We start from the raw sequence: 14,200 nt of genomic DNA, 5'->3' as shown, positions 1-14,200 counted from the left end.
CTTCTTGCCTCAACTGAAATCTATAACAACGGAATGGGAACCATTTATATCCTCTTATCCTGGTCGCCAGATTCGGAGGAAGAGCAGCGCAGCTTAGTGCTGCCGGATGAACAAGTGGCTCAGCACACAGTCTCCTTGGAGGAAGATGAAGACAAGGAAGAGCATGAGGAGGAGGATGAGGAAGAGGACTGGGCGTGACGCCTTGAGGGGCCGGATGTGGCCAATCCAGCACCAGGCAACCACATTGCTGGCCCTCAGGAAAGGGATGCACTCATCCATGCCAGATTCGCGTAAGCTTATTCTTCAACCACAGGTGGCTGGCACATGGAGATGAATATAAGTCCGACATTCTCAGAACCCCAGGCATCATCTGTCCAATAAACGGTGGTTTGCGCTCAGTGTCATCACCAACATTCTACATGGAAAGCGCCCTGAGCCCTCGCTCTGGAACTTCCATTTCCCAGAACACAGAGGCCACACTTTAGGTGATCTCAGCAGATCATTAAACCATTTCCCACACTAAACCCATGTTCCACCCTTTCATCAGACCCTATGTTCTGCGGTATTTCTGGGAGGTTATTTATGTCCTCCTTTGTGAAGACAGAACCAAAATATGTATTTAGTTGGTCTGCCATTTCTTTGCTCCCCATTATAAATTCCCCCGATTCTGACTGTAAGGGACCTATGCTTGACTTCACCAATCTTTTTCTCTTTACATATCTATAAAAGCTTTTACAGTCAGTTTTTATGTTCCCTGAAAGCTTACTCTCATATTCTATTTTCCCTTTCTTAATTAATCCCTTTGTCCTCCTTTGTTGAATCCTAAACTGCTCCCGATCCTCAGGATTATTGCTTTTTCTGGCCAATTTGTATGTCCTCTCCTTGGATCTTATGCTATCCCTAATTTCCCTTGTTAGCCACGGTTGAGTCACCTTTTTTGTTTTATTTTTATGCCAAACTGGGATGAACAACTTCTGTAGTTCATCCATTCGGTCTTTGAATGTTTGCCATTGCCTATCCACCGTCAACCCTTTGAGTGCCATTCCCCAATCAATCCTACCCAACTCGCTCCTCAGACCATCGTAGTTTCCTTTAGTATTTGTAGGGAAATGGTGTTAGGAAAATTGATGGGACTGAAGGCCGATATATCCCCAGGGCCTGATAATCTACATCCCAGGGTACTTAAGGAAGTGGCCCTAGAAATAGTAGATGCATTGCTGGTCATCTTCCAGAACTCGATAGACTCTGGAACAGTACCCATGGATTGGAGGGTAGCTAATGTTACCCCACTATTCAAAAAAGGTGGATGGCCACAGGGGACCCCTGCACTACCTGCCTGCACCTAGTACTCTGCCTGTTGGTCACCCGTTTCCCTTCTTCCTGTCCAACCTCTACCTGTGGTGTGTCCAACTCCATAAACGTGCCATTCACGATGTCCCGAGCATCGTGAACGCTGCAGTATGCATCCAATCGCAGCTCCAGCACCACAATGCGGTCTGTCAGTAGCTGCAGCTGGGTGCACAATATATATTAATGATCTGGACGAGGGAATTGGATGTAATATCTCCAAATTTGTAGACGACACAAAGCTGGGTGGGAGGGTATGCTGTGAGGAGGATGTCATGTAACTCCAGTACGATTTGGACAGGTTGGGTGATTGGGCAGAAACATGGCAAATGCGCTATAATGTGGATAAATGTGAGGTTATCCACTTTGGTGGCAAAAACAGGAAGGCAGATTATTATTTGAATGGTAATAGATTGGGAGAAGGGGAAGTGCAAAGAGACCTGGGTGTTCTTGTGCACCAGTCGCTGAAGGTAAGCATGCAGGTGCAGCAGGCGGTTAAGAAGTCAAATGGTATGTTGGCCTTCGTAGCAAGAGGGTTCGAGTACAAGAACAAGGATGTCTTGCTGCAGTTGTACAGGGCCTTGGTGAGACCGCACCTTGAGTATTGTGTGCAGTTTTGGTCACCTTACCTGAGGAAGGACGTTCTTGCCATGGAGGGAGTGCAGCGAAGATTCACCAGGCTGATACCTGGGATGGCAGGAATGACGTACGAGGAGAGATTGTGTCAATTGGGCTTATACTCACTGGAGTTTAGAAGATTGAGAGGGGATCCCATCGAAACCTATAAAATTCTGTCAGGTCTGGACAGACTAGATGCAGAAAGGATGTTTCTGATGGCCGGGGAGTCCAGAACCAGGGGTCATAGTCTAAGGATAAGGGGTAAGCCATTTAGGACTGAAATGAGGAGGAATTTCTTCACCCAGAGAGTGGTGAACCTGTGGAATTCTGTGCCACAGAGGGCGGTGGAGGCCAGTTCATTAAATATATTCAAGAAAGAGTTGGATATATTTCTTGAGGCTAAAGGGATCAAGGGATATGGGGAGAAGGCAGGGACAGGGTACTGAATTTGGATGATCAGCCATGATCTCATTGAATGGCGGAGCAGGCTCGAAGGGCCGAATGGCCTACTCCTGTTCCTATCTTCTATGTTTCTATGTGTCTGCGCACAGACCTCGAGCTCACCTCCTCAGCAATTTGCAGCCAAGCTGCCTTAGTTTGCTGAGGAGGCCTCCTCCTTCCATTTCCAGGGAAGAGGAGCTCCTGACGTCCTCTAACTCCCTCAACAAGAGCATGGAGAGAGCCCTCATTGAACCTGGGTGCAGCCTTTGTTATTGGGGCTGCCGTTCCTGCAGCAGCTAGCACCTTTAGGAGAAAAAAGCATTAATATTACTAAGCCAATGATTGGAACAAATCTGGCATCTTTTTCATTTCATAGTCAGATAATAAGTTGATATATAAAAACATCATAAATATCTTTCTGGAATAATATGACCAGCAATTTCATTCATTAAATTTTGTTCAGAACAGATGCTGGCAACTCCCCTTTCTATATAATACAGCACCAATCCATCCCATTGACATTTTTTCCACAGGGGACATGGCCCCTTTAAATTTTCATTCAAACAACTTGTCATCAGACACGAGAAACTGACAGCATCCAAGCAATTACCTGGAGGGACCTGCACGTCGGTCATAACAAGGCCAATGAAGCCAAAATAGTAACTGATGGGAGACGGCAGCCGGGAGCAGGTTGGAAATCCGCCGAGCAGCGGGCCTGCCCTCAACCTGCCTCCATTAGTAAAATTGAGCCCAAAAGCTTTGAGGTTCAATTCTTGGGCCATGCTGGTCCTACCTGGCGCAGCAATTTGAGTGCTAGATGGGTGTTAGCATCTCTGCACTAGGGAGAAGTAAAACATCAACCAGGGTTCCTGCTCCTGATTGTTATCAAGTACTTCCTGCTGGAAGGGAAAGTTTGCATGTGTGGACATTGGGTGAGAACGGGATCGGGTTCTGCTGTGAAGCCCTCGATGGTCAAACCAACACTCACTATGCTCACACATGAAGAATGACCACTTGGACTGCAGCACCTTCAGGAAAGCAGGGAAGAAATTGGAAAATTTAACCGATTCAGATTATACCTCATTTTCTTTTAAATTCTATTTTCACCCCATTTCCCTTTACAAGCTATTCTTCCCTTGTTTACAGCAACTATCTCAGTTCAAATGATTGAATGTGACCATTTCAGTAGGCACAGTCATTGTCATCCTTGGTTGACCTACCAGAAGATATGCTTGAGTGCATAAAGGAAGGGTTGCTCTCTCCCCTGTCCCAAGTTAATTTCTTCTCTCTCTTCAATGGAGGTGAATATAACTCCCCCAAGGGATAGTCTAAGCTCTTAACATTTCACTAGTGTTGCTCATAGTGAGCTGGATGATGTGCTGTTTTAGAACAGTAGAGGTGTTTAAGCTATGTAGGGGATTACATCAAGCCACTGATTTACAGAGATGAAATATGTCATTTTGTATTATTCTGGGATTGTTAAAGTTGCTTTGTGCTTGTTTTGTTGATTGGATCAAGTAACTGTATCTATTATTCTGTAAAATCATAAATGGAATGAAGTACAGCTGCACTGGGGCGAGTACTAATCTTTGGTAGGATTGGTGGATGGTGCTGAACTTCGGCAGAACTGGAGTGGGAGTCCTGTAGCTTGGCAGCACTGTGGTGTGTCCCCTGGGGTTTGGCTGCATGGGTAGGTGGGGGGCGGGGCAGGGCGGAGAATCCTTCTGTTTGGCAGCACTGTGGAGGGAATCTCTGGTTTGGCAGTGCTGGAGTGTGGGATTAAGAGCTGTCTATAAAGATTAAATTTGGTGTTTTGTGATTGGTTTCTGGAAGCATAGCTCTGTGTCTGTCTGTCTCTTAACTGTCTGCTTCTCTTTTCCTGTATCTCCCAGTCTCTCACTGTCTCTGTGTTTGTCTGTCTATCTATCTGCCTCTCTCTCTCTCTGTCCCTCTCTCTCTCTACCTATTTCTGTCTCATAGTGTCATAAACAAAATGTTTACATTTTCCAACTTAACAGCAGGCATGGCCCTCAAATTGGACCCGACCTCTCATTGACGCTATTTGGCGGTTGGCTGTTCAGCCACCCAATAGTTAAAAGTTAGCCCCCACGTTGTGTCTTTCTTTCTCTCTCCCACATGGGCAGAACTTTCACCTTTGGCAGGGACATAAAAAGAGCAATATCGGATCAACCGCCTGTTATACCCCATTGAAAGTTCCGTTGCTTGCTTGTCTTGTATTTCGTTCCCTCAGTCTCACAAGTGTCGGTAATTAGAATGTTTACATTTTCTGTTAACAAAACGAGATAAACAGAAGCTATTTTTGCTTTCAAAATGAAATCTTTTTTTTATAAACAAGAACTCACACTAGGGTGAGGACTATGTGTGTCTCTCTCACCTTAATATGCTGTCTGAAGTTTATTCAATATGTTTAATTCAAACATCAACAAAAGTAATATGTATGGTCTACTGTGTTTTCACACACACACTCCCACACTCACACACACACACTCACTCACTCACTCACTCACTCACTCACTCTCACACTCTCACACACTCGCACACACACTCACTCACACTCTCACACACTCACACACACACTCACACTCACACACACTCGCACTCTCACACACACACTCGCACTCTCACACTCTCACATTCACTCACACTCACACTCACTCTCACACTCACACTCTCACACACTCTCACACACACACTCACACTCACACTCACACACACACACTCACACTCTCTCACACACACACACACACACACACACACTCACACTCACACTCACACACACACTCACACTCTCTCACACACACACACACTCACACTCACACTCTCTCACACACACACACTCATACTCACACTCACTCACACTCTCTCACACACACACACACTCACACTCTCTCACACACACACACACTCACACTCACACTCTCTCACACACACACACACTCACACTCACACTCTCTCACACACACACACACACACTCACACTCACACTCACACTCTCTCACACACACACACTCATACTCACACTCACACTCTCACACACACACACACACACACACACACACACACACACACACACACACACACACATACTGAATCCTAGCTGCTTTTCTTCAAATAATTTTGAAAAATAACCACATATATTTTGTAAGGGACTGAGAGTGAAGCATTCTGGAATTTGGCTAGCTAAATGCTACTGATGCACCTGAGAAATTCTGCAAACTAGTCATACACAGACTGCAGGATCTACCTTCAGCTGACAGTCACTTCTCTACACAAAAGTATCAAGTCCAACACCTACCTTTTGGGAGAGTCTAAGCCCCTCAAATAACATTTTTAAGAAAGGCATTAAAAGACACGAAAAATAATTCAGTGGGTAAATTTAGTTATGCTATTGTGAAATCTGTATATTTTGAATCTTTATTTTTTTAAACTTATTTTGGTCATTACAAATTTCAGTTACTGAGAAAAGAGTAGGGAATGATTTTTTTGTAACGTATTTTGAATGATTTGAATGACTCATCAACATATTCGTGAGAGTGAAATGTTTACATATGATTCTCTCATTCTAATATGTTGCATAAATGACTAATCTACTGGAACTTTTTGAGGATGTAACTGGTAAAATAGATAAGGGAGAACCAGTGGATGTGGTGTATTTGGACTTTCAGAAGGCTTTCGATAAGGTCCCGCATAAGAGATTAGCGTGCAAAGTTAAAGCACATGGGATTGGGGGTATGGTACTGTCTTGGATAGAGAACTGGTTGGCAGACAGGAAGCAAAGAGTTGGAATAAACGGGTCCTTTTCCAAATGGCAGGCAGTGACTAGTGGGGTACCGCAGGGATCGGTGCTTGGACCCCAGCTATTCATAATATATATAAATGATCTAGACGAGGGAACTAGATGTAATATCTCCAAGTTTGCAGACGACACAAAGCTGGGTGGACGTGTGTGCTGTGAGGAGGATGCAGAGAAACTCCAGTATGATTTGGACAGGTTGGGTGATTGGGCAGATGCATGGCAGATGCAGTATAATGTGGATAAATGCGAGGTTATCCACCGGTGGCAAAAACAGGAAGACAGATTATTATCTGAACGGCAGTAGATTGGGAAAAGGGGAAGTGCAACGAGACCTGGAAGACCTTGTGCACCAGTCGCTGAAGGTAAGCATGCAGGTGCAGCAGGCGGTTAAGAAGGCAAATGGTATGTTGGCTTTCATAGTGAGAGGATTCGAGTACAGGAGCAAGGATGTCTTGCTGCAGTTGTACAGGGCCTTGGTGAGACCACACCTTGAGTATTGTGTGCAGTTTTGGTCACCTTATCTGAGGATGGATGTTCTTGCCATGGAGAGAGTGCAGCGAAGATTCACCAGACTGATACCTGGGATGGCAGGAATGACGTATGAGGAAAGATTGGGTTGATTAGGCTTATATTCGCTAGAGTTTAGAAGAATGAGAGGGGATCTCATTGAAACTTATAAAATTCTAACAGGACTAGACAGACTAGATGCAGGAAGGATGTTCCCGATGGCGGGGGAGTCCAGAACCAGGGGTCACAGTCTAAAGATAAGGGGTAAGCCATTTAGAACAGAGATGAGGAGGAATTTCTTCACCCAGAGAGTGGTGAACCTGTGGAATTCTCTACCACAGAAGGCAGTTGAGGCCAATTCATTAAATATATTCAAGAAGGAGTTAGATATATTTCTTAAAGCTAAAGGGATCAAGGGATATGGGGAGAAAGCGGGGACAGCGTACTGAATTTGGATGATCAGCCATGATCTCATTAAATGGCGGAACAGGCTCAAGGGGCCGAATGGCCTACTCCTACTCCTATCTTCTATGTATCTACATAACTGATTACTTACAGAATTCCATTATAAATATTCACACAGGAAGTTTCTGTTATAAATATTGACGCAAACATGTTACAGGAAGTAATGTTTGTGGACAGGAAGTGTACTCCAAATGCAAGGTTTTTAATAATATCTCATTATGAATTTACATTTCCCGACTGGACCGCTTCCTTTAACTAAATTGCCAACACATAAGTCCAGAGGGGATTTAGCTCTTGTGCCATGTACAATTTTGGCTTTGCATGAAACATTTCCTGCCATCCTGGCTTGTGTTGGGGGTAAAATCTAAATGGTTTAAATTTGTAGCAACAAGATAGGTACCATTTCCATAATCTTAAAAAACTTAGGGGGAAAAATTGGGTGAGTAGCGCCACCTGTTAACGCCTAAAGAGGCAGTCAGTGGCTGTAGCGCCACTGGCTGCGCCTCCCACGATATTCAGCAGGGGCGCTAATGGTGGCGTTAGCCATTTGCGCTGCGCCGCCACCGATGACATCATCGGTGTGCGCAGCGCCTCGTTTGCGATATTTGGTAGCGAACGCCCGGTTCATGGGGACTTGCTGTGCCGGCAGCAGCGCAAGTTAAGGTGGAGGTGCGGGGCGGCCGCCTTTTTTGGCGGCCGCCTGCCAGCACCTCCGTCCCCGGCCTCCTGACCCCCCCCCCCGCCCCCGCGGCATTGCCGGCTATTTCCTGAGAGCCCGGCACTTCTCCTTGGTGCCGGGCTCGTTTGCCGGCACTCGCGAGCGGGGATCGCGCTGTTGCAGGCCCCTCCCCCTTAACAATGGGAGGAAGGCCTGCAGTACCGCAGCGTGCCATGCCGCAGCGTGTGGCGCTGTGGCACGTTGTGCTGCGATATTCAGTTTCAGCGCCCTAAGAGGGACACGGAGCGCCTTGAGCCTCGCCCCGTCTCCCTCTAGGGGCAATGAAACTGAATATCTGACGATCGCTAAAGCCTCGAACGCTGCGCTAAATTCTGCGCTCAGGCGACTTTGGCGCCCCAACCCAATTGCTAGGCCTTAGTGTTCCACCTGTGGTCGTCTGTTGGACAGAATATCTACCTTTGTTAGTAAATGTCTGTCCTTCCAACCCCGGGTGATCTCATGGTGAGTATTCATCCATCTGATCCCTAATGATCCAATGGAGTTGGATATTTGTGTTGTGCAGACTTATCTGGTCTTAGGATTTAAAATTTCTATAAAATGTTGGCCTAGAAATTCACTTTGGGGCGGCCAGCTCGCTCGCGCCCAAAAGTTAGCGCTGGGCGGGGAGGCATTAGCGCTCGCCAGATATTCGTCTTCTGCGCCCCAATTCGGAAGCGGGCGCTATACCAGGGTGTGCCCGCCTCCGCTTGGGGCGCTGCAACTGAATATCGGCGCGCTAGTTGCCGCAGCGCCACCCGCAGTGGAGCGGCAGGCTGCGGTACTGCAGGCCTTCCTCCCTCTCTTAAGGGGGAGGTGCCTGCAACAGCCGGAGCCCCGATCGCGAGTGCCGGCAAAAGAGCCCGGCACAACGGAGAAGTGCCGGGCTCGCGGAAAGCAGCCGGCAATGCCGTGGGGGGGTGGGTGGAGGAGGCCGGGGAAGGAGGTGCGGGCAGGCGGCCGCCGCAAAAGCGGCCGGCCGCACCTTCCGCTTTAAAGCGCCCCACTAAGGCTGCAGGACGGCCCCGTTTTCTGGTCGCTGTTTGCGGCCGCTTCGGAGGAGGCGGCCGCAACTAAATATGGGGATCGGCGCGGTTTCGTGGCGTTACCGGGGCACCGCGCACACCGATGACATCATCGGTGCCGGCGCAGCGCTAACGGCTACCGCCGCCATTAACGCTGCACTCAATTTCCGCGCTACCAACCCCGCCGGCGCAGAAGACCTCTTTAGGCGCTAAGTGGGCGCAAGGCCCACTGAATTTCTAGGCCGTTCTCTATTGTACATATCAGCAATATTGAAAAATGCATAGTTGACTTGTGAAATGTACTTGGGGAAGGAATGAATTCTAATTAGTAATGCTTTCTAGTACAACTCATAAAAATACCATATCAAACTGATAATTTTTTGACAAAATTGTACATATAATGTACAGCATTTTAATTTTGTAGAATGAAATTTTAGATGTTGGTGTGAGAAAATATTGTAATGCACACAAAATTATTGATTTTGCACTGGTGCAATTGTGTGAAATTGTTTGGTAATATATCAAAACCGTTTTAGAGCCTGCATCAAGTTTAATATTCTGCCTTGTACCTATAATATTCTAGTGCTGATAACTGGCCGAAGACAGAACAACAGTTCTTGGATTTTCTGCTCTCCAACTCTTTGTTTAGTTGAATGAACTAATTAATTCCAGCTGACATCTTGTAAATGAAGTAAGTCACAAATGTAACAGTTGAGTTAAGCAATCCTACAACTCATATTCTGGTTGGCCAGTTTTCTGAGGATCACTGAAAAATACTTTCATGAAAGACCTGCTTTTCAATCTCATGTTTACATACTTCACCGTGATATTTGCATTTTGGCTACTCCTAGAGAATGTTGTTTTGTTACCTACAGTGGGCTGATAAGTGAGGAGAAAAATATAGATTGCTTTTCCTTTTGTTGCCAGATGATTGGGTTAATCAGATATTGAAATAAACACATTTCCACCTTTTTTGGTTGATTTATGTTTTTATTTGGGTTGATAATCTGAAACAGTATGCTAAAGTTTCCAATAATTCATTTAGACAGTTCTCTTTACATTGAAATTGATTATTTTCCCACATTACAACAGTGACTCCACTTCAAAAGTACTTCATTGACTGTAAAGTGCTTTGAGACAGCCGGTGGTCATGAAAGGTGCTATATAAAATGTAAGTCTTTTGTTCTTTCTCTCAAACACTACCTCCATCATTTTCAATAAGTCAAAACAGCAACTTGCAGTCTACAAAAGCAAAGTACTGTGGATGCTGGAAATCAGAAATAAAAACAGAAAATGCTGGAAGTACTCAGCAGGTCATGCAGCATCTGTGGAGAGAGAAACAGACTTAACGTTTCAGGTCGATGACCCTTCATCAGAACTGGAAAAAGCTGGAGATGGAATAGATCTTTAAGCAAGTGTAGGGGCAGGGAAAGGGGGAGGGGAGGAAAGAACAAAAGGGAAGGTCTGTGATAGGATGGAAGGCAGGAGAGATTAAGAGACAAGAGGGATGATGGTGCAAGGCAAAAGGAGATACAGTCTACATGTATAGCAACTCACCAAAGAGAAAGACAGTGACCATGAAAAGAATTTTGTTCCAATTTGTTCATCACATCTTCCATTTTGACAACTTGTGTTAAGATTATGCAGTAACTTCAGAAACTGAGCTTCAGGCAAATGAAGAACTTGTTTAAAGAAAGATATAGGTATGTGGGTGGGGTTTGTTTGTGATTCAACTTGATGAGGGCAAGTGTGAATTGCTCACAGGGTTTAGCTCAATAACAGCATTGGTTTCAATAGAAGCCTGTATCCGAACTGTCACTTATATCAAGTGATTAATTGCCTGTGACCTAAGGAAATTGAAATACTAAGGTGCCTGTTGAATAAAGTAACAATACCAGTTGATGGTTGTGATTCTAATGCATTTGTTTAGAGAGAACAGACAACAGTCTCTTTAATAAAAAATGACGTTACCACTAAAATCGGTGCAGCTGCTTCTGCGACTTTCTGAGATAAAACGATGAAATTCCAGATCGAGCCATGTTTACAGAAGTATCAGATCAGTACTTTGTCAATACCAATAGCAAAATGTCTAGGTAAACTCTTAATAGTCTTCTAACATGGGTATAAAGTCTAAAGTCTATTTGGTCAAGCTTTGACAGGAAACTGCTCCTATCTATGAAGTGTAAACTCTTTTGGGTCTGATATTAATTTACTTGCAATCAGCTTCTCATAAAAAGAAAAATACTTGAATTTATATAGCGGCTTTCACATCCTCAGGGCATCCCAAAGCACTTTACAGCCAATGAAGTACTTTTTGAAGTGTAGTCACTGTTATAATGTAGAAAATGCAGCAGCCAATTGGTGCACAGCAAGCTCCCACAAATGTGATAATGACCAGATAATCTGTTTTAGTGTGTTGGTTGAAGGATAAATATTGGCCAGGACACCTGTGTAAATTCTGCTGCTATTCTTTGAAATAGTGCCATGGGATCTTTGACATCCGAGAGGGCACAGAGGGCCTCAGTTTAATGTCTCAACCGAAAGACAGCACCACTCCAGATAATGTCACTTCACATTTTAACCCAGTGGGTTAGCTGCTAATCTCCAAAAGTAACTTGATTTTGAACTTAGCAGCAGTAGTTTATTTACTTTTTTTTTTAAAAGGGAGGACCTTGGAAAAGGGGCAGGATTCACTAAAAGGATTTTTCTACGTTTTGAGTTACACTCAGTATGCTGGGAGTCCACCCATGTATCTGTACAGATAATGAAGTACTGAATAACCTGGCTCCCTGCTCCACTGAATAAAAATGCTACTATAATGATTAAAAGTCTGTTAGCAGTTATTTACTATTTTTGTTTTGGGGAAAATACCAAAAGTGAATGGTAGCCAGTACTACTGGCAGAAACCACAGTGTTACCAATCCTTGGGATAATCCAGTTTACTGTATCTAAAGTACTACTTTGGTACTGTCGCTCGTGTCTATTACATAGAATAATAGATGCGATTAAATATGTTATGAGACTATAATTCACCCATAGTATGAAATACCATGAACAGGTAACTTGTGTAATTTATGAATGTCACAAAAAGTCCTGAGATTGAATTGCAGCTTTTATTTGTCACAGCATTGGTTATATTAAATAATGTAGAGCAACTATAAAGAGGCACTCAAGCAGAATGCAAAGTCTTATTGGCTATGTGGAATCTTAACCGCTCCTATATGTTTCTTTCCCTGTGCAACTGACCTCTTCCAATTACCCTAATGAAAAAAATATACATAATCCTCAGGAGAGTTAAGAGGTCTCATTCCTTCCCCCGCCCCCCCCCCCCCCCCCCCACCTCCTCAATATGTAATTCCTAGGGCTCAAATTAGTTTCTGTTTACGTTTATTAAAATACTTCTCCAAAAAGATGAAAAATGACAACTTCTTCTAAAATACTGGATTGTTATTGTTTAACAACAAATCTTGGTTTTTGACTGATAATTAAATTGCCCAAGTCACAAATATTTCATAGAATAAACCACCTATTTACAACGGCAGAAAGCTGTAATTACATTTTTAAAGCAAAATAAAATAATTAGTAAGATGTGCTGTTGTGGAGACCAAATGTGGTGGCATTATGTTGCAAAAGAAGAATGATGTGTATTCCCAAAATCCAAATGAGCAGAGAATTTAAAAAATAATTGAAATTTCTTCTTCTGCTATACACCAAACCTCAACTGCCATTTTCTCTCTGGAAAAGTTGAGATATCAGCCATTGAGTAAGCACTGTAATGTTTAGTATAAAATAATGCTTTTAGTTTTTGGCTATTAATTCCAACATATTGGCCCGCAATTTGCGGTCAGCGGCGAAGCAAAGCTGCCCCCGAAGAAAGCTCCCCACAGAGATCTCGCAATCTCTGTGGCAAGAAGTTTGCCCTTTTCGACGTTCAATTGATTTCAGCGCGTAGTGGAAATTCCATAGCGCGAGCTGCTGTGACACAACAAGCTGTCTAAGCAGCCAATCACAATGCAGAATTCTCACAGACAGGAAACCAGGAAATGAAAAGCTGCTTTTATCCGGACTTTTAAAAAATGTTACAGAGAGCAAAACAAAGATTGGGACTCTCATATGGGGATACGGTAGAAGCTGAAATGTCATGAACAAACTTTAAACATTTATTTTTTAAAGGTTTTTAAAATTGTAATTTTTATAATGGAGAAATTTCATATTCAGCAAATATAAAAATTAGTTTTTCAGGGCCAGAATGTTTGTTTAGCAGTCAATACACTGTTAAAACCCCGAGTTACACCTAATTCAACAAGGCTTAACATTTAATGGGGTATTTAACAGCAATATTAGCGCAGAACAGCCCAAGTTTTCGTCAGTTTCACTGATTTCACTGATTACACTGATTGCAGGCTATGGGAGGCATGGGAGGTGGTGGGGGAGGTCCACAGTGCAGCCATTGTTGGAGCAGTGAATGACTGATCGCAACTTCAGGACTTCCGTGTTTAGATGCGCATGTGCTAAATCCTGAAGTTGCGGTTAGTTTCAGAAGGGTAATGATGGCGAATGCTTTTAATTCACCATCAATACCCATCGCATATTCTGGGCCAATACCTCTGTAACCTTATTCTAGTTGAAATCACTCTACAGTCAATATTTGCATAATGAAATCATCTCTGTAATTATGGGTTGTAATATGTTACAGTCCAATTAGAATTTTTTTTTCTGAAAAGATGAATAATTACCACATTATAGTAGAAAGTAATTTGTATGTTTTTGGCTTTCTCTGAGCCTTGAGTTTTTAAAAATTAAAATGCAGCCCAGTGGACTTGATTTGCAGTTGGAATTCAACACAAAATTGAATTGAAACACAAGAAATATATTTTGCATACAGTTCTTTTTCTTCTCAGTTATTAGAGTTTCCCTGAAGACCTCATGGAGGTCATTTTCACCTTGCGAGGTAAATTAGCAGAGTGGATTGCCCGCCCAGTGTAGAACCCGCCCGATTTTCTTTCCCTTGAAATCAATAACAGGTGGGTGATCCACTCTGGCAATTTACTGCCCAAGTGGTGAAAGTGAAAATGAATCCCTTTGCCTTTCACTGACCTACACTGAGGCATCTGTCAGGGAGTTCTGCAGTGCAGTTCTCTCCTTTGCCCTAAGTCGCTAATCTTGGTTTTCAGATGATAATGAAATTGCCCAAGTCACAAATATTTAGCAACATGTAGAAAATCTTAAATTTAGCCTACAAGCAGATATATTCTTCAACAAACC

The 14,200-nt window shown here is 43.7% G+C and overlaps 1 protein-coding gene across 2 annotated transcripts in view; it reads left to right on the top strand.

Annotated features, from left to right (window-relative positions):
• slc25a21 (solute carrier family 25 member 21) overlaps positions 1-14,200 on the top strand; it is a 730,433-nt gene that overhangs the window by 438,306 nt on the left and 277,927 nt on the right. The window lies entirely within an intron of this gene.

Source organism: Somniosus microcephalus, chromosome 12 (genome assembly GCF_052327205.1).
Source record: "Somniosus microcephalus isolate GS21.2 chromosome 12, FLI_Smic_1.0, whole genome shotgun sequence".
NCBI lineage: Eukaryota > Metazoa > Chordata > Chondrichthyes > Squaliformes > Somniosidae > Somniosus > Somniosus microcephalus.
Note: the sequence above shows the minus strand (reverse complement) of the source record. Positions and strands in the feature narration are given on the sequence as shown.